The 5,780-nt window shown below is 27.9% G+C and overlaps 1 pseudogene; it reads right to left on the minus strand.

Annotated features, from left to right (window-relative positions):
- On the minus strand, positions 3,006-5,022 carry LOC109325035 (annotated as a pseudogene).

The following is a 5,780-nucleotide window of genomic DNA, read 5'->3' on the forward strand; positions in this document are numbered from 1 at the left end:
TACCTCGTTTAGTAATGGAAGAGATTAGATTTGTCTAATCAAAACAAAAAAATGTAGGAGAAGTAGTTTGTGAGTTTCAAAAGAAGAGAAGATTAAGAAGTAAATTGAAATAAGAATAGAGAAGAAAATTAAGAAGTAAATTGAAATGAAATAAGAGTAGAGAAATGAAAGATTAATTTGATGAAAATCATATGTCGTTTGATGATGGAAAAAATTAGACCTGTCTAATAAAAATGAAAAAAAATAATATAGGAGAAGTAATTTGTGAGTTTCAAAAGAATAGAAGATTAACAAGTAAATTGAAATAAGAATAGAGAAAAAAACTAAGAAGTAAATTGAAATGAAATAAGAGTAGAGAAATGAAAGATTAATTTGATGAAAATACACTATTCTTTGGACAGTCTATTTTCACATATATTTATATTAAGATAGTAGAATAAGGATATAGTGTGTGAGAGTTTATTATAAGAATATGTGGGCATTTTGGAGGGGGAAAGTTAAAGAAATGGTGACATGTGTCAATGATGACATGGGAATGAGCTTAAGTTAAGGAGATGGTGACATGTGTCAATAAGAAGATTTTTTTGTTATATAGATAATAGAAGTGTGTCACTCCATGTGACACAACTTGTAATTGGTTGAAAAAAAAATGTATTTAAGTTAAAAAATTAAAGATTAAATATTTTCCTGACCAATCATAAATAGTGGTACATTGAATGGTACACTTTTATGAGACAACAAATATTCACCCATAAAAGAGGGTTATAATTCCAATACATGGAAATAGAGTACAAAATAAAATAATAATATTTATTATTTTATTTATGTTATAATAATATTTTTATTCTTAAAATTAAGAGTAAAAATATTACTATAGTAACTAAAAAGATACTATTGGTGAAGAGCCTAAGATGTATGGTGATTTGACTGATTGGTATGGCTGTAAAGCACGCTATGAACATATGCCTATTTCTCAGTGGTTACGGGTCCGACCCAAAGGTCAAATAACTCAAGACATCACCTTAGGCCCAATTATTTGAGACCAAGATGTATTTATTTTTAGTTAAAATCCTCATTAAAGAGTATAATTATAATCTACATTAAAATATAAATTATAAATGGATAGGGTTTATATTTAGAGAAAAACTTGTGTGGACACAAAAGTATATAGAGACAACTAATGATCTTAACAATACATTAATATTTTAATTCTAATTAAACTTAATTTGAAATTATAGCATCAAAAATCATAAAATATATTTGTTTTGAAATGTAACATGTTACATACACCTCTATACAAAATTTTCTCCAAAACTCATTGACATGGTTAGATTTTATAGAAGAGAAATCCTATAGACTCATTAATTTGGATCATGCCCTTCATTACCATCATTAAAAATTCTGATAACTTGTTTTTAATAAAAGTCATGTTATTTTTCAACTATATAATTGTTTAAAAATTCCATTTGGACAAGTTAACCTATCAATTATAAACTAATAAGGTGTTCCTACAGAAATGTAGAGTCTCGCTATATTTCTAAAAATACTAAAATATCAATAGTTTGATTCTTATCAGAAATATTTGTTGAAAAATATATTTGTTTGGAGAAACAATCATACACTCCAAAAAGAATTAATTCAATACATATAAGGTAAGATGATACATTTCATAATTTCATAGTATACAAAACTTATCAACCATAATTTTTAATGAAATAAGGCAAGGTTTAAGAAAAACATAAATAAAAGACAATTAAAAAAATCAATACTTTGTAATGACGAGCTTGTAACTTAAAGGTTACCTAGCATGTGAATATGCTTATATAATTATTATTATTTAACACTTGTTGCATGTTTTTTTGTACCAATATTTTTGGCATTGCTAAATATTGAATAATACCATTTTTATAGAATTCAACCTAGTGATGTTATATTGGGATAGTGGTTGGCTTTTGTGGTAAAACAAAAGAAAGAAAGAAACAGAAAATAAAGAACTATTTTTTTTAATTAACAATGATATTTCTTTGCTGAAGAAATTAATCTCTTTTAGAGTATATGTTTTTTGCTCTTAACAAATATCGCTTATAAAAATTGAATACTTAATCTTTTGACATTTCAAAAATCTAACAAAATCTTACACCATTAAACCAATATCATGTCGATAAATAAAGAACTCTTTTCTCAATGACAATAATAATCTATCTTGCAATAAATAAAAAGCTTTAAATTCGTTGCAGAATAACACACTCAAACACAAAATAAAAATAAAAAAAGAAAAATATATGTCAATTATTCACTCTTCAATAAAAGTAAATCAAACTAATAGTGTATGATGTAGTGATTATGTATAAATATTATACTAAAAAAATAAATAAAATTTAATATTATGCATCATTAGTATAAAGATTTATACACATTTATTATTCATTTGAGTTATTTTTTTTTTAAAATATGATTAAATATAAATTGTGAATAATACAAAAGCAATTATATAAAACTCTCACACCTTAAATTAATACATATTTTATGATATAAATATCAAACTACTGAATAACAAAGTGAATTGGACAACTCCACATGATTGAGTGGCTAGACTAAGCTTGGATAGCATGTTCCCAAAAAGTACAAAGGTGTATAACCATATATATAGTTTGACCTTTTTCTTCATAGCATGTATTCTATTCTCTTTGGCTTACAGTGAATCTGGCCATCTTCTTAATGTGAGTCATAGAGTGAGCTAATGACTATTTCTATTACTATTCCAACTTTTCCATTTTTTATTTCCTTTATTCTCCTCACATCCAAACACATGTCTCAACTCTTCACCTTTTATTGCAATGAATGCAAAATATAAATGAAAGCATTAATGACAGTTTTGGACGCAAGATAGATTGTGATGAGACTTTTGGAGGGAAATTTAATAGCAAAATAATAAATATATATAGATCTTTCTCTATAAAATGATATTTTATATCTTAAAGAGTTATTCACTATTTATTATTTACCGATTTTTTTACTTTTGTTTATTTAATATGTCAAGAAACACAAGCAATCATTTCATATTGCTTGTTGTTTCTATGTTTTAAACAGATAATCTTCTAAGTAAAAGATTATCAAAATCAATCACAACTCTAGATGATCCAAAGCAGCGGTGTCTGACCAGAAAAGTGATTTATTAGGACATGAGCAAGGGGATGCCAGCATCAACCATAACATCAGCCAAAATCTTGTTTGTAGCCTCTGAGGGATGAGCGCCATCCCAGAATACATAGTTAGATGCATTAGCACATGTACCTGTGGACATGTTATTGCATATTATAGCTGTCTCTAACAAGCCTGTTCCACAACAGCCCCTCCTTGTTTCAGAAAACCCTGTGTTAGTGTAAATAAATTAATAATATGAATGCATACTTCATAATAAGTTTTGGCTGTCGCTAGATTAAGCATAACTAGATTTTGTACCATTTTGAGAAGGGTTAGTGACAAGGTTATAGAGAGGCTGGTAGATGTCACAGACAACCAATTTGATGCCGGGAAGGATTTTTCGCAAGTTCTGAGATGTCTTATTTAGTTTTTTATTATAGTCAATAGAATCATTGTTTAGCCTATCCACACATTCGTTGCTATGAGAGCCAAAAAGAGTAATCAATACTGGCAAGCAACCCATTGGAGCTGCATTTGTGACACCAATCTTCCTTGCTCCCATTGCATATAATCTCTATCATAGGTTAGAAATGAAAATGAAATCAAAGTTAGTGAAAATCAAATCAAAGTAATGAACTTAGGTTTATAGTTATATGTTTCACTAATCTAACTTACATGTTGTGTATTACATATATGTACGGGATTTCTTATAAAAGAAGTATTATATCAATAATTTAAAAATAATGAACCACATAGAAAATTGGATATTATGCACTAAAACTAGTAATGTGAACCATTTAACTATCGTTATGTGCCTCTTTGCAAAGGTAAATATATATATTCTTTCACTTTTAATTAATGGAATCTATATCTAAGGCGTGCCTGGATGTATTTGGAATAGCTTCCGACGAGAATGTCCGCGAATTGATCAACCGTATAAATATTGTGAAGCAGAGGATGGATGTAATAGGTAACAAAGTCACTACTTCCATCAATAACAATGTATATAGCATCAGATAAATTGATGAAGCCTTTGATTGACCTACTATTTCCACCAATTTGTTTTGGCACTCTTGGTAGTATTCCAGTTGTTGGTACATTGGAAGAGTATTCTACACCCAGATATAAAATCATAATTTACTAATATGGTCATATAATAGTTATATAATTTCATACTATTGTTTACAATACTTACAGTGTAGAATCAGATACTCCTCATTAGAATTGGTATTATATTGCATATCATGTAATTATGGGTCCCGATCATTAAAGTAAATAATTTTTGTGTAAAGATTTTAAGTTTTTAAATGTACTTACATACATTTGGGGTATAAAATCAAAGAAACCAGAAGCAGCTGAGGCAAAGTTAGCACCGTTCAAGAGATTCTTTCCTTTGACCTCTAAGTTGAGGTAAGCTGGCTGGTAAGAGGTAAATCCAAGTTTTTCAGCTGCAACAAATGAATGAATTGATGAAACAAACTAACAAACATCAATGAAAAATTTTGTGAAAAATAAAGATGATAAAAAGTACCTATGAAATCAATCGCAAGCTTTCCATTACAGAACCTTCCTGTTGGGGTATGATTTTTGAAGTCTCTTCCATAAGGAGGGAAGTTTGCTTTAACAAAAGTCATTAAGTTATTATTATTTCCCGCGTCACCAATAGAGTCCCCAAATATAAACAATGCAGGGACCAAAGGTTTTCCATTGGCTACATTGAGGACCACAACCAGAAGAAGAAACCAAGTTATCAAGAAAGATCTTGAATACCCCATTTATCTTTCAAATATAAGCACATACAAGAAGTGGATTGTGAAGATGGTTTCTTGTGTTAGAAACAGCTCAGATGTGTTACTTTTCTAGCTGCTTTAACATAGAGGGCATAACCATGATTAGTGTGGAAAAGAAAAGTGACAGGTACAACATTAATAAATCAGTATATAAAGGCAAAGGGTTATCTTATTCAAAGGGAAATGCTAAACACCTAAATATTTATTCAAATATGATATATTACATTAGTAGTATATTGTGTAGCAGTGCGTGCAATTTCTCAATAATTTTTTATTAATTTTTACATTACTTAGTTAACAAGAATATTATATTTATCAAAAAAATGTGGATATAGACCGAGGTATAATACATAGATGCAAAAAAATGAGAACACACATAAAAAATTATGAGTATAATATATATAATATATACATATTAATGTAAATGTTTATGTATATTTAGTATATCATTTATCGTTTATTTAAAATGTCAATAATAATTAAACATGGATAATAGATAATAAGGTAATATTGTATGTAATTTTTTCTATCAAAATTTATATCCATATGATTCAGATATCTTTCTAATATGTGGTGTATAATGGGTAGCCTGATATAATATTCATACCTTACCCATTATTATTTTGCTATGTACATTGCCTCCATCAACTTGACTTTTTTTTCTTGTGCATAATTAATGTTTTATTTTCTCATTTTTTGGTGTAAATATACAGACTTGAAAGTCTTTTTTATAATGATTTGTTAAAAAGGGAATTCGATTGAATGAATTCAAGATTGGTGACTTTGGATAATATGATTTGTATGATTTAAAGTACCATTTAAATTTTAACCTCTCACATTTTTATA

Source organism: Lupinus angustifolius, chromosome LG13, assembly GCF_001865875.1.
Source record: "Lupinus angustifolius cultivar Tanjil chromosome LG13, LupAngTanjil_v1.0, whole genome shotgun sequence".
NCBI lineage: Eukaryota > Viridiplantae > Streptophyta > Magnoliopsida > Fabales > Fabaceae > Lupinus > Lupinus angustifolius.